Consider the following 24,475-nt stretch of genomic DNA (forward strand, 5'->3'; position numbering starts at 1 on the left):
TTCGTATTTTCACTCAATCATCATACTATTATGCAGCAAGATTTGTCATTCTGAAAGCATTGTCTACGGTGGAGGTTTTCAAACTTTTTGCTGAAGTGGTGCTGCTTATCTGTTGAAATCTGCATGCTCTAACCACTCGTGCTCTAATTTCTGTTGAGGTAGGGTTGAAAAAGAAAGCTCATTTGTGTGAGTATCATTTGTACTTACGTATAGGCCATTTTTTTTTTTTTTAATTCGTTCCAAAATTGAAGGCGGGGTCAGCTTATATATGCAGGTCAGTTTTGGGAGAAAACATTTTCCCATCATTATATTTTCCCACATTCCTTTTGGTGGTCCTTAAGGGGAGGCTGGCTTATACACAAGTACATACTGTAGTTTCTCATGGAAGTAGTTTTCACGAGTCTTCCAAAAAGCTTCATGATTTCATAGAAACATCCTGAGCGAAGAGGATAGTGTCAGGGTAATTTTTGTTAGCAATGATTACTTTTCTTTGTTTGAATGATTGATTTGTATATAGCTGCAACTCAATGAAAACCACAAGCTCCAATTAATTAACGAGATAATGTTGCATTTATTTGGAAAATCATTGCAGATTTTTGTAGCTTATCTATTCCCCCTCCTCATCTTTCAGTATATTAAGTTACTCTATCCATCAAACTCGGGCTTATATGTAGAGTCTCTTATATTGTGGTGGTATCAAATGTTCTATGGGCCCATCCCCTCCCATTGCTGCTGATTCCAACTTTGAGAAGATTCGAAAAGTCGCCTGAAAATTTTTTTTCCTACCCTATGCAAGCTGCGCATTGAACACAGTGCTGGTCAAATTTAATGGTTAACCATGTTAAGATTGTAAAGTAATCACCCTTACTCTTTTTACGCATCATTATTTATAACGGAAAAATGGGCAAATAACAAAAATTCCATCAAAAGATTTTTTTGTTCCGGCAAAAAATGTCTTTTCTCTTTACAGTGTGTGAATGCCTTCTTTTTCCTCCATGTGTCAGCTTTATAGCGATGGATGCAAACTTGGCTGGTAAATTCCTCTACCCATCCTAGCTTCCATTTTGATATTGAACAGAGCAGATCACATCCCAGAGAAGTAAATGTCTGGGGGAATCTGGAAAACATTGTGTATGCATGTCTGTTGCATATGTGCTTTTATAAGGTCAAAACCTTGTTGTGTAACCGAAAAAATGTTTTGCTCTACCTGACGTGATAAGGGAAACATCCTATATGGGATGAGATGAAAACTCTCGTTTCGTTCTTATAAGCTGGATTTGCTGAAGCAAATTTCGGCTGTAATGTATCAAATGTAGTTTGAGGGACTAAAATTCTGATGGGGGGGGGGGAAGAAAAATTATCTAATAAGAATGTTAAGGGTATTGGAATTTCACAATAATGTCTTTTTCTGGGGTCAGTTCGTTAAATAGAATTGTCTTCTCTTTGTTTGTTTTTTTTTTGTTTTTTTTTTACCCTCCCTTAATCTATCTTTCTTTATATTTATTGTTGAAGGATAGAGAGGGAGGTTGAAAACGGGTAGTTACTTTGATAACAGAAATTATTTTCTTTCAATATCAATGTAAAAATTGGGTAGTATATCAGTTTTTGTAATTTTTATCTGTATAAAATGTTCAAATGCTTTGTCTGTATATAATATATGAAACTAATCTCTCGTTTTTTATGTATATATTTTTAATCAAGAAAACATATAGCATTATAATCGTAATTCAAAAAGAAAAATGCCACAGATAGAATGAATAATTTTCTTTAACTTAATCTAGAACAGTGTTTTTCAATGTCGTTTATCAGAGGTACCCTGCTCCTTGGTTGAACGCCTATTGAACCGAGGACTGTGCACTATTGCATAATCACTCTCTATATTTTCACTTCAGATCTGCTTTGTTTTGTTAAAACGCATTCTTTATACCCATTCATATCTTTTGAAAACAACTGCTCTATAGAGGCATTGATGGAAAAAATAAAAGTGCAAGATTTTGGACAGAATTATTTATGTTCACTTAGAAACAGAGGCGGCTCAAGCCTACCTGCCATCCAGGTGCAAAGCATCATGATGCTTTGCACCATCATCAAGCTGACAGGGCTTTAGCCCGGGTGATACTGATATAAATGATATTATTTAGTACAAAGCTGCACCTCATTTTTAACCGTGCTAAATCTCTGTGTCCATACCTCCATGCTTTTTAAGGTACTGCATTTTGGTCCATGATCATTATACTATTCTAAACTAAACCAGATAACTTGATCCGCATCACAACTCTTACTGATTAATACTTATCCTGTAAAAAAAATGTATAACTAAGTTTTTTCTAAGAAATTTATTTTTCAAATTAGTTTCTGGTGCTCCAGAGCCAGACAAGTAAGAAGCCAAATTTTCCTTCGCTTTTATTTGATCGTTCCAGAAAAATTACTGGGTGGAGGGCTCCAAGTTGCAGTAAAAGGGTACATTCTCATTTCTGGTATTACGGTTGCATGCCTATTCGTTCCCTCAAGTTTTTTCAAGGTATTCAATGCCGAAAAATGACTTCAGAAGCATGATGTCACTTAAATTTTTACTATTGGAATTTTTTTTTAAAATTTAAATGTCTAACTAAAGCCTATCTAAGCTGCTTCCTCTAACAACCTGCCGCTGGGGTGCACAGCACCTCTTTCACCCTCGCTTAAGCCGACCCTGCTTACAAAGAAAATTTAGTTCAGATGAACGGGGAAGAAAGATGTTTGATCATTACCTTAGTGGGAGTGATCAAGCATCTTTCTTCCCTTTCTTGGCAACAGCATCTAACTATGGAGTGATCTGAAAGTCGGAGAATTTGAAAAATAATAATAATTTGCAATCTACAGGGTGTCCCATAAATATTAATGCTGCCTTTATCTCATTAATCTTCCCTCGTAGAGGTGTGATTCCAATTTAGAAAATACTCAAAAGGCATTCAGAAATTACCCTGTACTAGTTTTGAGAGTAAAAATGCAGTGTCTCACAAAAATTTAAATTTTTATACGCCCCCCCTCGTCCTCTGACTTTCAATTAGAAAGTTATTGCCCCGTCTCTCCTGAGGCAAACAGAAAAAAAATTAAATGTTTGTAAGTGCAATATTCAAGATATTTGAATTTGAAAATTGGAGAAAGGTTATGAAAGAACAGCAAAAACTAACGGGCAACGCTCCTTTCCCACCTCTTCTCCAATTTTTAAATTCAAATATCTCAAGGAATAATGTAGTTAGAAACTTGGAATTTTTTGTGTTGGCCTAAGGAGAAACGGGGCAACAACTTTTTCTAATTGGAAGTTAGATGGCATATGGCACCATATAAAAATTTAATTTCTTATTTTGCTACACACTGTATTTTCACTCTCCAAACTGGTACAGGGTAATTTTTGAACGCCTTTTGAGCATTTTTTTAAACCGAAATTATACCACTATGATGGCCGGTTGATGAGATAAAGGCTGCATTAGTGTTACAGGTGACCCTATATTTACTGGGCGATGACATGATTTTTTTTACACAAATGCACGGTAGAAAACTGGCACTTTTTTTATGATGAAAAAGTATTGCTGGAGTAATTACATTTTTGCTTACCAGATGGTAATAGTATGTAAAATACAAATGAATCTGTTCAAATAAAACTGAGCAGCTGCTGTCTGAAATCTGTACAGTGCCACCTGTTGGCTAGAAATGTTATTTATCCAAGCAGTTTCCTTTTTTGTGCATTTTTATGATCATTGTTTTGCAGTAAATATTTTAAGAATTATTTCTCTTTCAAATTTTCTGATTTCTGGAACAACTGGTGTACATGTGTGTATAACACTTTATATATATAAAGAGAGAAATATATAAATATGTAATTTAAAAATCGTCTATACAATCAACTCTCGCTAATTCGGCACATATCACAGGGTGTGCCCTGATTACAGAAATTGCTGGTTTACTGAAAGTTAGTTTAAAAAGTTTAAAAAAAAAACTCATTCAAATAACATAAAACTTCTGCACATAGACAGACACGCAATGGCATGTTCTCCTCTTTGAAGAAAACAGTCTGAAAACACTGGATTATCGAGAGTTTACTGTATTAAAATATATGTAATATTCATTTGAACAAATGTTTTTTGAACTTAATTGATTTGTATATGATATTGTTATTTATTGTTCCCGTCTTGGATTTTCTTCTCGGACTATTACTTGCAGCTAAGTGATTCGTGTGATATGACATTGTATAGCCAAAAAAAAACAATTTTGCTAATGATTGCGTGGCAGCTATGTGATGCAACCAATTTTTCAGGGACATAAACATCGCCATTTACCTAATAGGTGATTGAGAGGAAGTGCTCTCTATATATACATAAACACATATAATCTCTATGCTCTCATGTACCTGCAGTTCCTGTTATACGCATGTATTATAATGTAATCAATTTGTTAAAATGATGAAATAAATGGAAATAACCAGGTATATATAATTCCAGGGCTGGCGGTGGTATGTCATTGCAAAGCCAAACACCTACTATTCAATGAAGTTCGGGTGCGCTTGCTTTGGAGTCCTCGTGTAAATACCTAAAAAAATGGTGATAAAGTATTCTGACTTGGGTTGGCTGGTATTTCAGATCTGGTGGGGGAGGGGGGGGGGGAATGCTGGCTATCACTCTAAGTCAAGGGTGCTCAACCTTTAGGATACAGGCCACTTAATATGTTTGAAACGTATCCATGACGACTGATCAAGTGATCTTAAATGTGCCGTCGACCTTTTGAATGATCTGGAACTGTATGGTGACATGGGAAGAGATGCAAGAGGGGGATAATCCCCCCCCCCCATCAAAATCTGAGAATCTGAGCCGACTGATCCAATGTATATGAACTGACTTCTTCATCATGATGTCTCCCCCACAGACTTTTAAGTACTCCGCCTATGTACTGCGGGTAATTTGAATGATGTGGAACTGCACTGCGGGCAGCTTAGTCAGTCATCTTGAACTGCCGCAGGTCGCTCAGGTGATATGGAATTGTGTGGCAGGTTAGTTCAAGTGATCTTGGAATGTGTTGCGGACCACTTAAGTGATGCGAAATTGTACCGTGAGTCATTTATGTCATGGGTTCTTAAATTTTTTCCACGTGTAGCACCCCTAACGAACGCTTATCCGCTTCTCCCCAGAGCAGTTTGACAAAGAGCCTCTTTGAAAACTTTTTGGCAGGACCACCGCTTCCCTTGACAAAGGTTGGCAGCTCACCAGGATGCTACGGCACACAGTTTGAGAACCCCTGGCTTAAGTGATCTGTGAATACATATAGAAATGTCCTCTCCACTTGTTAATACAAGATTCATTGAAAGACTGGTTATTTGTAGAGATACGTGTGCATGTGTGAAGATTACAAGAAAGAAAATTTATTACTGCCCCCACGGGGACTCGAACCCCGGTCTCTCGCTTGCCGGACGTCCCTGTGGGGGCTGTGATGAATTTCCTTCCTTGTAATCTTCATCTCCACAAATAACCAGTCTTTCAATGAATCTTGTATTAACAAGTGGAGAGGACATTTCTATATGCATGTGGCCATCTGGTGGCCTATGTCACTCACGAGCTATTAGTTGATTGTTGCCGCCGTCCATGTACGGAGTCTTTCAACATTATCTATACGCTCCAAGGTTGAAATATTCTGCTTCTATAGCTTAGATGGTAGAGTACTCTTCTGGCAAGCGAGGGACCGGGGTCCTCGGTCAAACAATTCCATATCACTTGAGCTACCTGCGGCAGTTAAAGAGGACTGACTAAGTTTCCCACAGTGCAGTTCTACATCATTCAAATTACCCGCAGTCATAGGCGTACGCAGAATTTTCTCGGGGGGGGGGGGTTCAATTTTTTTCAATCAGAAGACACCTTCAATTCCTGTAATACTCCCCACAACACAGGAAAACTCTTTTGTTCCCGTTAGTAGAAAAATTTGGTGACAGAGAGAGATTCCTCCATTATTTTTATTTTTTTCAGCACAACAAAAAAGAAAGAAATTTCGTCTTCCCCCAAAATCTCCTGCAGAAGTAAACGGAAAAAGCTCAAGAGAGAATGTGTATTTCTATCTGACCAAAATCGCTATGTACTGTACGTATATAGGTGCACTGCCCATCGATTATTTTCTTTTCGAAAAATAACCGTAATATTATATACACTCAAACCTTTTTTTCTTTTTTTCTTTGAAAAAAAATTTCTCCTCTCTGTCATTTTTCATGTATATATATTTTATAGTCATTTTTTTTATAAATACGTATCTTAAAGATATTTTTCTAGTAATGTATATTTAACGCGTTTCGGCGCCCCTTCTCCTTTGGCGACCGGTGCAATAGACCGCCCCTGGCCTGTTGGTTGCATTTTTCAAACTTTTATAATGTAATCCCGGCCTAAGGCGATAACGAGAAATTTTACAAAGAGAGACATTGATTTGACTTTCAACTGGTCTGACGATATGATGGGAAGAATTCACTGCTCTTTATTCTTCCAACAAAGACTGTTAATGAATTTGGTGGACTTGAAAGTCCGTCTACTGCGTTCTAAACCTTCGTTCTTACTAATCGCACCAACTAGCAATTATGACGTCGTCATTGAACATGCCAGCCTCTTCGTAAGGAAAGCTATGGTTAATCCAGCCATCGCCATCGGACATGCAAAAGCTTTAGAGAAGACCACAGCCAAATACCCCATCGATAGGGTTCTCACAAAAATCTATTCAGTGACGCAGGGTAACATGTCTTTCGTGCAAGATAATGTGTACCTCGGTGAAATGCCACGTCGAGTTATAATTAGTTTAGTGGATAACGATGCATTCAATGGTACCTTTACAAGTAGCCTGTTCGATTTCAAACATTACAATCTCACCTTTGTCGCCGTATGCGTAGACGAACGTCCGGTGCAGCGTAAACCTCTAGAACCCAACTTTGAAACCGGGAACATAGAGTATACAACAATTTATTCAGAATCAAGGAAGATCGTAGCATCGATATAACCCAACAGGAATTCCTAAACGGCTACACCCTCTTTTGTTTCTTGCTGCTCCCCAATTAAAGTGACTGCGGACACCTACATTTGGTCCGACAGGATAACTTACGTGTGGAACTGAAGTTTGCAGAAACATTACCCGAAAGCATCTCAGTAATCATCTACGGTCATAGACGTACGCAGAATTTTCTCGATGGAGGGGGGGGGGGGTTGCGTTTTTTTCCCTGCAAAATAACACTAATCTCGGCTTGAGGGGGAGGTTAGAACCTCAACCCCCCCCCCCTTGCGTACGCCAATATCTACGGTGAGTTTCAGAGTCTAATAGAGATAAATTCTAGAAGTGTCTTTTGTGATTTCTAAAGCTAATGGATTCCGACCAAATCCGGCGTGCTCTTCGAGCAAACCAGATAACTAAGAAAACATTTACAGATGTTTACACTAGTAGTACGTTAACCCCCTTGAAAATACGGAAGTATCTAGCAGCTTTGATTGTTAACACTGAACCCGGAACACGCTGGTTGGCGAATTATCTCCACGATAACATGACTGCTAAAATTATAAATAAATCGGTTATCGAAGAAGTCAAAGCTGATTATTCTCTAGAAGCAAAAGTCACTAAACAGAAACTATCTTATTTTGGTCATATAATGCATACAGAAGCAGCACCTATTAGAGATAGAAGGCCTCTGCACTGTTTGGCATAAACTTCATTCAAACTATACCTAGCAAGTTTACCACATTTTGAAACACAGAATCCTATTCCGTTTCTTCTTATCTTGGCGTAGAATCTTCCTGATTGGCTCACAAATACCGCATAGTGATTGGATGTGGGGCATAGAAATCGCCAATTCTGAGCCTGTTCATTTCTTTTCCTCACAACGATGATACTGGCTCGAGCAGGGAATTTTTTTTCCTCTTAATATTCTGAGGGAAAATGAACTAATTACTGACGTCACAAGCAAAATGTGGAGGCCTTCTATCTCTAGGAGGTGCTGACAGAAGGCTCACTAGAAAAAATGATAATGCTTGAAAGGAAAGAGAGGAAGAGGCAGACCGAACACCAGATGGATAGAGGTGTTGCAAAGCACCGGAATGAAGCTAGCACAACTGAGGCATGCCGTGAATAACAGATCAGCTTGGAGAGCCATGATCTATAGAGTCACCAGGAGTCGAAGTCGACTCGATGGTTCCTAACACTCACACACACAACATGAGACTGCAGAATTCTTCGATTCATTCGGAAGACCGCCTTCTAACTTCCAGAAAAGTAGCATCATAAAATTCCTGAGAAGATATCAACGGCTCAACTACAACGATGTGGTGCTACAGTCGGCTGTTACACAAGTTTGCGGACGTTACGTCATTTATTACGTGCTCTGTGAATGCCTGAGAGCATGGATTCGATTGTATCCCGCTTCAATCTAAATAACGATTGGCTCGTGTTTAATTTTGTTGAGAAAATTAAATAATATTGTTATTATTCAAAATGGAACCATTAACGTTTCACCACCCGTTCACGGCAGTCTGTGCTGGCGGCAGCGGAAAAACGTATTTTCTGAAAAGGTTGCTTGTGTGAACATCGTGATATACTCATGAAACCATTACCAGAACGAATGACATGGTTCTACGGTGAATCTCATCCACTGCACGTGGCAATCAAAGATGTCGAATTCCGAGAAGACTATGATTATGAGGATCCATTCATTTTTGACGATCTTATGTCTGAGCTTTCGTCCGAGCAGAAGATGGCTAAACTATTCACTAAATTCAGACATCATAGAAATATTTATCTGTTATTTTTATAACTCTCGGAACGGTTTTCATGGGTTGCGGGAAGCAACGCTAAATTCACATTATATATTTTTGTTTTTGTTCAAAAACAGGAGGGACTTGATCTGTATCCCACAAAAATTAATGTCTTCCACGAAAGTTACGCAGATGCTACGAACAGGGCCGTCTTAAGAGTATCGTGGGTGCCCGGGGCTAATTGATTTTTCTGAAGCCCTACCAAACAACTTTTCGAAAATTTCAACCAGATCTCATTTTTGTGAGGCCCCCGGGTGCGCCCATGCCTTAAGACGGCACTGGCTACGAAATCCGCGCATTCATACCTCTTGATTGATCTCAGGCAAGAAACCGATGAAAAAATGCGTTTACGCACTAACGTGTTACCTACGCAGGTGCGATACGTATATCAACTGAGACGTTAAAAGACTGTGGCAACAAGCGGAGCTACTTATATTTGACGTCATGTCTACGAGGAAGCAGCAAGTGTTGAGGTTGCTACGCGCATGTCTTCGTAAACAACTTACGCGACATTATTAAAAAGACTTCCTAAATCAGACGTTAAAACAGTCTGTGAATGCGTATTGAACTTGTTGCACTGTGATATTCCGGTATCGGCCAAGGAGAAGGAGTAACTTCGAAGATATAAGAATACACTCCTAGTGTTAGCAGAGAAGAAGATACCTTTACACATATAAAAAGAGAAAAGTTGTACAAAAGGGCGGGTTTTTACAAGTTTTATTACCGGTATATCGGGTTGATATCCAACCTAATAGGATATGGAATTCACGAAAAAAAAAAATGGTGGCTGTCGTCTCAGAAGAAAGACTAAATCGTCACGTTGTCAAAGAGTCACAGCGTTCGGAACTCGACCGCGAGATGGACGAGATAATAAACAGCAAACTACCCGACGATGTTAAGGTAAAGTTTTATCAACAACTTCTGAATAAGAGGAACACTGCGCTGGAGAATTACTCACCATTAAATCTTTCCGCTTATTGCAGAAGAAAAACCGAAAGTGCGGAAATCTCTCGACAAACCACCGGTCCCGTTGCTGACCATACTGAAATCTCACCGCCCGTTTTCTAGAAAAATTTTGAATTATTTAAAAGCTATTCCCGACGTCATCCGATGGGCGCCGAATGTTCGACGCAAGAAAGGGGTGAAAATAAAAAAACTCAAACATTTTTTTCGTATTTGATATCGAAAGTTGTTAATGTACAAAAAAAGAGCCTTGCAGAGCACACACACACACAGAAAAAGAATTTCTTGTACGGTTCACAAAAGATACGCCTGCCGCAACCATAGGCTGGGATCTTTTACGGGCCCCCCCTTTATGATGAATTTATAGCGTGAAAAAACAAAAAAAACTATTAAAATCCTCCCGGGCCCCAGGGCTGGAGCCTTGTCAGCCCACCCCTTGTGGGGGCCATGGTCGCAACACCTGATAAGGGGCCGTTCAAGTATTACTTAAGCAAATTTTTAGCCATTTTTGCCTTTTGACCCCCCTCCCCCCTTCCTGTCAGCAAAAGTTAGTAAAACTCTGACCACACCCCTCGTCAGCAAAATTTTGTCATCAGCTCTGCCCCTCTGAATCCTAACGCATATTGGTGGGATCAGAGACGTGCATGGGGGGCGGGGGCTCGTGCGCCCCCCACGCGATCCGTGACACATTTAGACTAAGACGCCTTCATATACTGATTTTCATGCTACAGTTGCCGTTCGAACGCTATTTAGGGGTTTTCACAATGGAGATCACATTCCAATACAAAAAACTTGGTGTTGCCATTTGATATTTTCGAAATTTTCTCACTGTAACCGTAACTGTTAGAGTGACACTGTTGTTTTCCATATCATTCTTGAGCGCATACATTAAAATATCTTATGCCAAAATTTCATTCAGTTTCTGTGAATGATATGATAGTTAGGGACCCATATGTCGGGATAGTTTTTTTATAATCACCCTGTATATACTCTATTATTCAATTTCTTTTTTCTTCCATCTCTGTCATTTTTCGTGTATATTTCGTAAAGTAACTTTTTGAAATACCTGAGAGATATTTTTTTTTCTAGAGATGATTTCTTTCCAACTTGCTTCGGCGCCCCTTATTATGTGGCACCCTGTGCGCAGGTCGCACCGCCCTAAGGCCGTTCTTGCCTGCACCAATTTCGATTCTTTCAGTTCTTGAATATTAATTTAATGTCCAAACATTGGTTCTTTTAAGCCGGGTTTTCCTAGGAGTACGTTTTTTGCGCCGCGTATGAGAGAACCGAATCGGACTATTTCGTGTCGGCAGAAACGTGTTGCACAATTATGCTACGCGTTTGTGTTTCCCTAGCGTGGCACATCAGCTCAGGGCGGCTATATAGCACATATGACCATCAAGCTACTCTGTCGTCTGCATGTTCTGGTTTGAAGGAAGGGAAAGGAAAACCCAACAAAATTGAAGAGATCGGTGAAACGCGAGGCGCACGACGCATTTGACTCCTCCAGAAGCAGTCGGCGAATCACACCTGACGTAAAACGCTGTAATGAGGCGTATTGCGCTCCGTAGGAAAACAATCATACTAATTTTCTTATTGGTCAGTGGACGACGTGTAGCGCTGGGCGATTCACATTGCACGCGGCACAGAAAACCTGCTCCTATTGCCATTGGACTTTTAGCTGAAAAATGAAACTAATTAGGAAACACTGCTGCCACACATATAAAATTTACATTTACAAAAAAAATCGCATCTATTACTATTATTATTGAAAACTACAGTAGATGGCAGTGAACTCTCTATCAAGGAAATATTCTGCCGGGGTGGGGGGGTTTGGATGATTCTTACGTCACCTCACCAACCACCCTTTATGAAGATATGAAATATTCTTAATGGCATCTTATTCGTTGGGCCAAAAACCTTTCGATAGTTATTGGGCACCTGAACTAACATTCTCCATATTGGTAAGTCCCCTACAGAGTCAATTTAGTGATCACTAAATGTTTCACGGATCCTTCAAGTGCTCAGGAAATGTGTGTCCGGGCCGCTTAAGTGCTCTGGAACTGTGCCACGCATCACTCAAGTGATCCGTAACTATGCCATGGATCACTTAGGGCCCTTTCACACGGAGCGGACGGGGGTCCGGATCCGCATGCCCTTTCACACGAGCACGACAACAAAATCAGTCTAAAGATGCGAGCGACTCGGTCGCATCTTTAGACTGATTTTGTTCCCACCAAGTGAACGCCGTACGTGGATAACGTTGTTTAATAAAAGTATTTAGTTTTAAAAGTTTAAAAAAAATTAAAAGAATAAACATTAAAAAAAATAACAAATAATTTTAAATATTTAAAAAGAAAAAAATTAATTTTTAATTAAATTTAAAAGTTATTGGAGTATTTAGTCAATTAAAAATATTCGTAATGAATTACAGAACGGCTTATAATTTGATCCCGTCAGTGGCCGTTGTTGACAAGTTTTATTGTTTAAAATTGTAAAGTATGGACAAAAGGCATTTAAAGTTGCTATATCTGCATCTCAGAAGAAAACGGAGGGATAGACTTATGTGTGGGTACATCCTATTGATGAACAGGGACCTTCATATGGTGTTTTTAAGGGTATTTAGGGCAAATAATTGGAAACATTCCGTGCAAAATCATCGTTAAAAAGCAGCTAAAGATGCGGACGAATTCGCTCCGCATCCGTGTGTCGTGTAAATAGCTCCGAATAACCCGATTGTCAAAACTTGTATATGAGGGTGCGTAGCCCGCACTTGGGTTTTGACACATGCGGACGACGTCCGGACCCGCATGAACACTTCGAAGTTGCGGGCGAATTTCGCCTCGTCTGAAAGTTTCAGTATATACCAATTGTTAGAACCTCTTCCGGACCCGCATCCGCTGTGGGTGAAAGGGGCCTTACATGGAGCTATTCACACGATGCGGGTCCGGATGGAATTCGTCCGCATCTTTGGCTACTTTTAAAAATGATTTTGCATGGAATTTTTTTAATTATTTGCTGTAAACACCCTTAAAAACACCATATGAAGGTCCCTGTTGATCAAAGTGATGTACCCACATACGTGTATCCCTTCGTTTCCTTCTGAGATGGAGATAGCAACTTTAACTGCCTTTTGTCCATACTTTACCCTTTTATACAATAAAACCTGCCAGCAACTGCCACTGACGGGACCAAAATTATAAGCCGTTCTGTTCATTATGAATATTTAATTGACTAAATACTTTAATACCTTTTAAATTTAATTAAAAAATTTAATTTTTTTTCTTTTCAAATTTTTAAAATTATTTATTTATTTCTTTTAATATTTTTAAACTTTTAAAACTAAATACGGGGTGATTATAAAAAAACTATCCCGACATATGGGCCCCTAACTATCATACCATTCACAGAAACTGAATGAAATTTTGGCATAGGGTATTTTGAGGTATGCGCTCAAGAATGATATGGAAAACAACAGTGTCACTCTAACAGTTACGGTTACAGTGAGAAAATATCAAATGGCAACACCAAGTTTTTTGTATTGGAATGCGATCTCCATACTGAAAAACACTAAATAGCGTTGGAATGGCACCTGTAGCACGGAAATCCTCGGAGCTAGGCAAGGAAAAAGGACTTTGCCGTGCACCAGAGCATTAATGTTCGTTTCATTCGTCACACCGTTTCTTCGGCTGAGATCCCAGCCTGATTAGTCCTCCAAAAGGTCATGTGGAAAACACGATAAAATGCTTTATTTTATGCTGCTTCTCTGTCCTTATTGGTTGTCCTCACTTTCAGCCTATCTACCGCCGGTGATTTTCATGCTACAGTTGCCGTTCGAACGCTATTTAGGGTTTTTCACAATGGAGATCACATTCCAATACAAAAAACTTGGTGTTGCCATTTGATATTTTCGAAATTGTCTCACTGTAACCGTAACTGTTACAGTGACACTGTTGTTTTCCATATCATTCTTGAGCGCATACATCAAAATACCTTATACTAAAATTTCATTCAGTTTCTGTGAATGGTATGATAGTTAGGGGCCCATATGTCGGGATAGTTTTTTTATAATCACCCTGTACTTATCAACGTTATCACCAAATTTTATCCACGTATGGAGTTTACTCAGGGTCGGATTAAGTCGTTTGTAGGCCCTAAGCACTTGAATAGTTTTGGTGTCCCACCCCCCTCCCCAGGGCCGGATTAACCATTAAGCAAAATAAGCACGTGCTTAGGGCATCAGTACCAAAGGGGCACCACGAAAAGATATCAAATGGTTTTTGTTTTTAATGTACAATTTTTTTTCAACATCGATCATCCGATCCTAAAATTTTAAGAACACTTCGATTGTTTAGTTGAAGATCATTATCACAAGGACGGCACAAAAGATGAAAAACTAATAATATTGCAAACTAGACTCCATTATTTTTGCTGAGTTTTTCGATTAGGTTTTCACAATTTTCATAAAGTACGCCTAGGGCTGTCTTAACATTATCGTACCCCCACATACAAAGCAATTTTTCTGAGAGAGGCACTACTACCTAGCTAAAAATTCCTACCTACCTATTTGCATATTTACTTTTGAAAATTGGAACCAGATCTAATTCTGCGGTGCTTGGTCAGAACATAAGTCCAAAATCATATTTTTGAGATATAATCATTTTCATTGTCATTTAAAAACCAAAAGTAAAGTATACACATAAACACAAATAAGAAAATATCATACATCAGAACCTTGTTTAGCCATACGCACGTATTCGTGCATTTATCTCACTTCTAATTAGTTATAATTAGCAAGACTTACTTTTAGATCAAAAAGCCATTTTTTGGTGATATCATGTTCTGACCAAACACCACAGAATTGTCACTTGACACCCCGGAGAAGTGCTCAGAAGGGCCCATGCAGTAAACCGAGTTCTACAGAATAAGGACATGATTTTTGTTGGTCATTATGTTTTTAACTGCATTATTCCCTGAGATATTTAAATTCAAAATTCGGAGACAGGTCCGGACTTGGGAGAATTTCGCGGCTCAATGCAAAAACAAATTTTGCGGCCTCCTCTAAAATTTTTTTATGTAGTCGCTCCCCGACTTACAAACTTTTCGAGTTACGAACGTAAATCTTGAAGGAGAAATTTTTTTCACAAAGAATGCATTCTCTATTATATTCATTTGTTGCATTATTTCAGGAACGCGTTGATAGCCTGGATCGTAATCAAACACGATCCATTGAGAGGGAACGGCATTTAAATTAATTTTACAAAATTCATAAATTATTAATAAAAATTAGCGGGGCTGACAATTCATCGTGGCTCGAATCATATTGAACAGACGTAAATTTTTGTCATACTTTTAAAGCGCTTCATCATCTCTTTTATCAAATATACGTTGCAATTCGATAACTTTGATCATTTTTCGAATTTTTTATTGCTGTTTTTGTTTAATTAATGTAAATTAACAGAAATAAAGGAATCGAGTACTGGAGTTCCATGACCCCCACAAGGGTGGGGTCGACAGGCAGGATCGTCGTAAGAGCATCATGGGCACCCGAGCCAAGGGATTTTTTTGGAGGCCCTACCTGAAAAATTCTCGAAAAATTCAACTACGTCTCGTTTTTCTGAGGCACCTCTTCTCTTGAGGCCCTTCGGGCACGGCCTGGGGTGAGGAAGCCATGCGTTAAGACGGCACTGCCTAAGGTTCGCACCAGGCATCCTCCTTTTTCAGTTTTGAATGTGGCAACATTATCTGAAGACCACGTAATCCGTATTTTCACTCATTTGTTCGATCATCCGTACTGTCCGAATTTGTTTGTGGAAAGAAATAATTATTTTTTATACATAAAAAAATCGATTATTGCAAATTTACGAATTTTGTTACCGAAATTTTCGTCGTCAATTTTATGCTAAAAAATAACAAACAACTGTCTCTCTCTCTCTCTCTCTTTTCATCATCGCACAAGTTGCCTGAAATTTCGAGATTAGATGGCAGCACCAACAGTATATAAATCTATAGCCACTACATAGTTATATCCAGTCGCCTTATATAAATCAAGCCTCCATCGAGTATGACGTCAACGGTATCCGGCTTGGCAGTGCTGAGAACGGTGTCCCCAACATCTTTCGTCGGAACATCACATGACTCGGTGAAAACAAACACGATCCCCCGTTATTTTCTTATGGCATCCACAGGAATTTAAAACAATAAATGAAAGAAATAATTTCAGCATTGATAAACGTGATAATTTCAGCATTAAGGAAAGAGATAATAATAAAATTAATGAAAGATAAATCCAGAATGAAGGATAGAGAATTCCAAAATTAATGAAAGTGACAATTCCAGAATTAATAAGATATAACAGAATCAATGAAAGAAATAATAATTAATAAAAGAAATAATTCCAGAATTAATGAAAGAAATTATATATTATTCCACATTAATGAAAGAAATTATATATTATTCCACATTAATGAAAGAAATGATTCCAGTATTAATGAAATAAATATGTTAATCTTTTTCCATCTTTAAAGGAGTTCTCCATCCTTTTTTAAAATCTTTATAACCCAATGTTTAGAGACCGAACTATACATTTCTACGGGCAAATTGCCAGGCGGGAACTTTGTTTTCACTGAGTGACGTGATTTCCTTGATGTCGCTGCCGTCGCGGCGGCTGGATGCTCCCTCCAGTAATATAAGCTCGATGCAAGCCAAATCTCTGTCGTCTGCTTCTCTCCAGGTTACTTGTTTTGGACGTCTCCCTAGGAAGGTAATTTCCTGAAATATTTTGTCGTGAAATATGGCGGGCAACATTTTGAAATGTTGTTATCTACATACTTCGCTAATTCCGAGCCACCGTAAAGATTGGCTTGTATTGTCTCGAAGGTATGAGATATACTCCGATCAAGATACTGAGTCAAAGGAAGCTGGCGACATAAAAGTTGAAATTTTGGATCATGTTACGGGTCTTGCTAGTAAGTTGAAGGCCGACGCTACTTTCATCATGGACTTCCCGCAAACTAGACGGATCTGCAGGGACGACCAACTTTTCAGACGGACCTTTGAGGTTGTTGAGCGTATGAGGAAGATCAAGTCTTCAGAGGAGAGGAACAAGCTTTCAGATCAGGTTTTTGAGAGCTTCCAGATTCTGTCGACCATCAGCCTGTCATCGACGTGCAACATCTTCAGAAAGAAGTCACAGAAGAAGACGGTTCAACCTACAAATTCGCCAAAGAAACTCATGTTCTCTCCTGTTCCTTTCTCCCCGCAGAGGAGCATTGAAGTCAGTGAAGGAGATCTCACCATCCCACTCAAGCCCTTGGAGGTGCCTTCGGCAATTCCAAATCAAGCTGAGGAGGAGCGTGAGCAAATTTGTACAAATGAAATACCTCCTATTATTGTTAACAGAGGTCAACCAAGAAAAATTCCTCCAGTCCATATCTCCAGTATGGGTAACTGGAGAAAAATTTCCAAGGACTTGGACATGATCTGCCCTACTGGTTTTCAAGCAAAGTCTGTCAACAACAGAGTGACAGTAAACCCAGCAAGCGCAAATGATCATCGTCTCATTACTAAGTATTGCGAGACGAATAACATCGAATTCCATACTTATTTACTCGAGTGTGACAAACCGGACAGTTATGTGGTTAAGGGTCTAGAAATAGACTCTTCAAATGACGATGTTTTACTATCTTTACAGGATTTGAACTTTCAGGTTATCAAGGTTCAGCAGCTGAGAAGACGCCGAGATGGAAGAAAACTGCCTATATGGAAGGTGGACCTCCCACAAGTGCCGGAGTCTTCAAGGATCCTGGACCTCAAATCGATTGATCATCTCAAGGTAAAGGTTGAGAAATTCAGGAAACTAGCCGCACAGAAGAACATCATCTGTTACCGCTGTCAGCGTTGGGGTCATCATAGCTACGGATGCAGACAAGAGGAGAGATGCGTCAGGTGCATTCTCCCTCACCCGTCCCGCCTATGTCCAAACGTTAGAGGAGTGGACAGACCACAGTGCGTCAACTGCAAGCTGTTTCACACGGCAAGCTACAGGAAATGCTGTTATTCACCTTACAGCAAGGAATTCAAGCAAGCAAGGAAGATGGAATCTTCGAAAGAACCGTCTACCAAGCGCATGATGCGTATTATGGACAAACCATCACAAATCCCATCTCATGTGGGTAACACGACTAGGACGGAGCGTAACTGCCCTCAAGAAATTGCATCTCCGGACTATTCACCTGGGACAAGCGTTGGCAGCAATGCTGACCCAATAGATGCGTTTGCAGTGGAAAGCGAGCCGCTGATCATGAAATTCATCGCTCTCAACGGCGATCTAGGCTTAGCGGATGTCATCCGATGTCTTCAAACAAGCATCAAGAGAACGGCCACCATGGTCAAAAGATCGGTTCCTTTCGTCGTAAAGGACTAACATCATATCAAGACAAGGGGTTTTTGCGTTACAGCCCGTAAGGGCTGGTGTTTTTCCCCTTTTTCCGCCCTGAACGAGAAAAAATTCAGCCTGAATCATGCCCTCAAGCGAAATCTTGCCTCAGCCAATGGGGAATCAGTAAGCAGTTTTGGACCAATGAGGTTAACTTTGCCATGACGTCACATATCAAGCAGTGCGATTGGTGGCATTTTACCTTGCAAGCTAAACTTTGACCATTTTTCCCGATTTTCACTGACATGCACACACATACTAACTGACATATTTTTTCTCTTCTTCATAGGCTCATCTTGAGCCCGTCTGTAACCCCACAATCAGCCCTATGGAGCTGGGCATGGGGGTAAAAATTTTATTCTGGTCTGGTCTGGTTGGACGTCTCCTTGTGTCCTGAAAAAATTACTGAACTGGCAGTTGGAACATCCAGTTCTGTTTGTGAGCTTAGCTTGTAGGGAACCGACTTCTTGTCTGTCGTCTGCTCATTAAGAGGTTCTTTGCTTTGAACATCTCCTTATGCTCAAATAAAATAACTGAACTTTCAGTTTAAATTTCCAGTTCAGTTTATGAGCTTTGATTATAAGGAACTGAGCGGAATAAAGAATATAGTTTTTTACCCTGAACTTCTTCATCACCACATGAGTCACTTTTAAATTTGAGACTAGATGGCAGCACATTACTATAAAGTGGAGTGTGGAAAAATTTACTTTTTACGATCTTACTTGTCGTCTGCATGTGTGGAGGTCCTTTGTTTTGGATGTAGAAAAAATTGCTGAACTGGAAGCTTGATCTTTCAGGTCAGTTTATAAGCTTTTATAAGGAGCAAAGCTGAATGAAGAATTTAGATTTTTAAACCTGAGCCTCGTCATCACATCACCACATAAAGCACTCCTGATTTTGAAAGTAGATAGCCGCACCAACAATATTTTTAAAAATGAATGTCTTAAAGTAGAGTATTAAATTAATTTTAATTCCCTTAAAAAATTTTTACTTCCTAGATACAATATCTATAGGACGTACTGGCCTAGTCGGGAAGACTGGATGCATTTATCGCACCCACGTCCTGCAGCAGGGGTCGCTAGGCTGGGATCTTTGTTGGGCCCTTAGAGGCCAGATTTTTCACTAGACCCTCGATAAAGAATTTATAGTAGGAAAAAAACAAAAATTATAGGAAACTAGGCTGAAGCCTTTCAGACCCCACAGAGGCCGTGCGACCTGTGCAGCCACATAGGGCACCTCTATAGGAAAGGGTGCCAAATCCGAGTTGGAAGGTAAAATAAAATTGTTGAGCTGAGAAACGTCATCGGGGGCTCCAAAAATGTATCCCGCATGGTCAGAGATTCCTTTCTTTTTTCTGCCCCTACCCATTTGTACATCAAGGCCTCCTTAAAACCATCGTAGAACCGGGGCCACAACTAGAGGTTTGGTCAGCTGTGTCAAGCAAGCATTTTTGGCACCCTCTTATAATGTTCAAGCAGAGTTCGAAGCAATTAAGAAAAGAACCCATAACTGTGTTATGGGTTACCATAACTGTGTAATTATTACAACATCCATAATTAGGGACGGTTCTTTGGTCGTGCGACCTGCGCGGCTGTATGGGCACCGCCAGGTGCGGATCCAGATCGATGTGTCGGGAGAAGCGAATTGTGTAAGTTCGTTGGATCGTCCCGTATTTTACGTGACAGGAAAGTTTTCTAATATTATTCGGTTCTTACCTATCGCCTTTACCCCTGGATCCGTTCCTGAGCAAAGGCAGACATCTTCAGGTGCTGCGAATAAAGCAGAGGCAGAGATCTTCAGCTCCGAATGGAACTAAGGCAGGTATCTTTAGCTGCTAATGAAGCCGTGGCCTACATCTTCAGCTTCGAATGGAGTGAAGGCAGGCGGATTTACACCGATGTGTCGGAGAAGCGACTTCCTGTGTAGGTGCATTGGATAATCCGTATTTCACGGGACCGACAAATTTCTCTCATATTATTCGGCTCATAGGAGGGGCGATGGCTCCCCGCCTGGATCCGCACTTGGGCACTGCTTAAGAGGAGTGCAAAATTCGAGTTGAAAAACTGATAAGCTTTGTCGACAAAAAAAGAAACGTGGGCAGGGAACACCAAAAATAGGTTCCGCACAAGTAACATATCTTCTCGATTCACCCCTGTTCTTAACGCATATTGGTGCATCAGGCACCCCTCCAACCTCCAGAAGCAGGGCCGCTGTGTCAGATTTTTTACCGGATATTTATTACTCTGTAATGAAATATTCATTACTCTGTAATGAATTTATAAAAACCGTGGATCCCATATCCTACAGTATGGCTCCTAGGCCGGGATTTCTGGTACGCCTCCAGGCCAAACTTTTCATGCCCCCCCCCCAGTAAGTTTATAATGTGGCAAAATACACAAAAAAATTATAATTATCGTCCCGTGTCTGCTCCCCTCTAGTTGCGGCCCTCGGGAGCAGTGTGTCTTGTGACCCGGGCGTCGGATCAGAGGTGGGTGGGCACCAAAATGCGTCCTTGCTCCGGCTGACTAAGCATCTAGTTGCAGTCCTGCCTACTCTTGTGGGACGGACCGCAACTAGTGGGGGTGGGCAAAACTGGCACTGTACTAGAGAGGGCATCAAACAATACAAAGGGCGCCAAAATGTGATCTTGCCCGGCTGACCAAGCATCGACCCTGTTGTGACCCTGCTTGTGGGAAGGGACCTATGGAGGGCCATCCGTAGCGTGCCTTCTCGGGGCCCCGGGGCAGACTTACTTTGGGTCTCTTGAAAAGATTTATTATCATGCAAAATAAGTGTATATTTTTTTTGTAAGCCCTTATTTGCTCGAGGCAGGAGTCTGGTTGCCCCAGCCCTTTTACGGGCTTGGGTCCACCAGGGGGAGGGGCTCAGAATAATAGGATTTGGTGAACTTTTTTTCGGAGCATTTTTCATACAAATTATTAGGTCAGCATTTCCAGCCAGAAGGGAGGGGGTGGGGCTCAGATATATCACTTTGTTCGGGTGCCAGCGCCGTCTAAAGAGCACCATGGGCCTCCGGGCCATGTGATTTTTCTGAGGCCCTACCAGGCAAATTTACATGTATGATCCTCGAAAATTTCAAATATATCTCATTTTTTGAGGCCCCTTTTCTCTTGAGGCCCCCACTGGCCGTACCCGGGTGGGTTCATGCGTTAAGACGGCACTGCTGACAGTGCTGCAGCCCTGGGATTCGGGACAACAACCATCATTTTTTTTTCACGCAATAAGTTCATTACGGAAGGGCACGTGAAAGTCTGGCTTGGGGCCAGCTACAGATCTCAGCCTAGGGGCCCTGCTCCAGGATGTGGGGAGGGGGATGTGGAATTCACAAAAATAAAGAAAAACATTCTGAAACACGTTATAACTACATTAGAAAATGTAGATTAATTTAAAATTACTGCAGCATATTCCGCTTAACACACGTTCCCACTTCAAAAAATTTTCTCGCTTAGTACGACTTATTTTCGTGATCTCCTAACTTTTACTAACACTCATTGAAATTTCCCGATTAAAACGTTTTCCCACCAACAACGTTTTTCAAGAGTTTTTGGAAAACGCTATAAGTGGGTATATGAACTCTTCAATGTTGTTACTTGTTTAAAACCAAGAGTTTCTTGCCACAAACAAAATCCAAGATTGCAATTTCAATATTTGAATATTCAAATTCGAAATTCAAAAATAGGCTCTGGAATAGGTTGTGGCGAATATTAACAACACTAGCTGCAATCAGCCTAAACCTCAGATATAATTTATTTAATAGTAGCCAATGAACTACCGGGACTGTAAGCAACGTAGCCTACATACTAAATGTTCGGAAATTTGTGCTCTCAAATGTTTTCATGCATGAACTCTCTATTCATGAACAGGGTTGGTTCTGGACATTTTGCAAGTGTAAGCGAATGATGTTTTGGTGATAAAAAAAAAATCACCCCTTTCAGTTGGCGCCTTTTGCGGCCGCGTAGTTTGCAGGATTCAAGATCCGGCTCTTGTTCATGAAACAAAATGTCTCTAATGTTGGTACTTTACTAGGTGAATAATTAGATTTTTCAGAAAAAAAATCAAAGAAATGTCTTATTTTTTTTTTCGAAAGCTCAGTAGTAAAAATTGTCAAAATTTAGAATTTATGCATTGTATATCCGTCTTCCGGAATATATGAGAGAATAATTCAGAGATGGTAATTTTTACGACTGAAAAATTCTCAAGCCTCCCTAGGGAAACATGACAGTTCAGAGGTTTCCAGGAAGGCATGCAATTAACACTCCAGAGGACAGGAAGTACCATACTCGTCCAGGCTCTATCACTTGGGTGACTTAAGCACATTGCCCCGAGGGGCGTGGACACTCCAGAGGACAGTCGAAGTTGCCTCGCTCCGGGGCAGTCATCATCTAGAGATACCCATGCTACAGTCTACTATGGAACATCAATAGTGGAAGCATCGCCGAATGAAAGAACAAACATTCATCTTGTGTGCACTATTGGTACCTCCAGACCAAATGGTAACTCCAACGAGAGGGGAGGTTTTAAAGGGGAAAAAATTGCTAGATCTAGCCTCCCTTTTCCTTTGATGCTCTAAGCATGTTTTTTTGGTTAATACAGCCGTGTTATTCTTTAACGGCAGAAAGAAAGGCCAGACTTTTTTAAGGGATAAAGAATGCGACCACCTGCATAACATACACTTTTTCTTTTAGAAATAAGCTACTGCCATACCTAATAACGCTAAAAATAATATTGTTGGGACTCTAAACTAAAAACCTCCTTTCACAATCAATAACAGTTTAATGGGAAAGAAATTAAATTTTAATCAAGAATTTCCAAAGCATCTGCCGAGAAAGGAAAAGGTTTCTTTTGAAAAAATTGCGGCTCCTGAAATTTTGCGACCTGCTGCGACAGCACCCTTAGCATCCCACCCCCCCCCCCCAAGTCCGGTCCTGATCGGAGACAAGTTGAGAAAAAACAGCATAAGTGAGGGAAATAGAGGTTTGTCCATTAGTTTACGATGTTCTTTCCCGACTTTTCGCAGATTTTTGTATTTGTAACAACTTTCTAATTGGGTTTTTTAAGACAGGGTGTCCATTATTTTGTGACACACTGTATTTTCATTCTCAAAACGGAAACAGTAGTTTCTGGACACATTTTTTTTTAGCATTTTTCAAATTGGAACCCCATATCACTACGACAAATAGTTGATGAGATGAAGGGCGAATTAACAGAGGCCACCCTATATAGTAAATCTATGATCTATCTAAAAAAAACAGAAAAAAAATTCGAAAACGTGCATTTTGGCAATTCAAAAAAAAATGGTAAAATTGACATGCATGTCTCTTATCTTGCATAATTTTAAAAATTATTCTTTTTAAAAAAATTTTCATAAGAATTTTTAATCAAGAAAAGTATAGAGATCAACCGAATTCGAGGATGTAAAATGCAATAAAATTTAACATTGTAATTTCAAAGCCAGAATCAAAACACTGAAACAAAAATTTAAGATGAGTTAAGAAGCAAATAATGTGGAAAAAAACCTTTTTGATTGAGGGTCCATTTCCTCGATTAAAGTATGTAAAAATATATGATGGCTCATATCTCTACTAAGTACAGACACAAATGTGGTAAGTATCATTCGTTTTAAAGATGGTATCAAAGACTTTGAGCTAGAAAGAAGTAAGAGAAAGCTTTTAGATGAATATAAAGTGAGTGCTCAGAAATATACAGATTTAATATATATTAATATATTTATATATATAATAAAATATATATTATAATATTTAATATATATTTAATAGTATATTAATTAGAAATATACAGGCTAATTATGTAAGATTGTAGGATTGTCCTGTATTTTTTTATACGGGACAGGCCAAGTTTTACCATATTATCCGGATTTTTGGAGGAGCGATTATTCTCCACCCTACTTCTGGATCCACTGCTGGTCTTAGAATAGTTACTTCTGAAATGCAAAGTTTCATTCAATGTTTTTTTTTGTATTGATAGATTCAACATTGTGTAAAATATATTTATAGGGGGAGGGGGGGGGGGGTGAACACCAAAATCATTTAAGTGCTTAGGGCCTTCAAACATCTTAATCTGGCCCTGTGTCCTCCCCCCCCCCCGATACTTGCATATATATATTTTACACGATATTGAGTCTATAAACTTAAAAAAAAGTTAAATTTTATATTGCAGAAGTAACTAATCTAAGGATGGGATTTCACTCTAAAAGGTTTATGAAAGTTATTTTATAAAACTTGAAAAAAGCAACTAA

The sequence above is a fragment of the Pholcus phalangioides genome, unplaced genomic scaffold (assembly GCF_987345545.1).
Source record: "Pholcus phalangioides strain wild (caught in Gottingen) unplaced genomic scaffold, Ppha-v1.0 ptg000040l_1, whole genome shotgun sequence".
In the NCBI taxonomy this organism is placed as follows: domain Eukaryota; kingdom Metazoa; phylum Arthropoda; class Arachnida; order Araneae; family Pholcidae; genus Pholcus; species Pholcus phalangioides.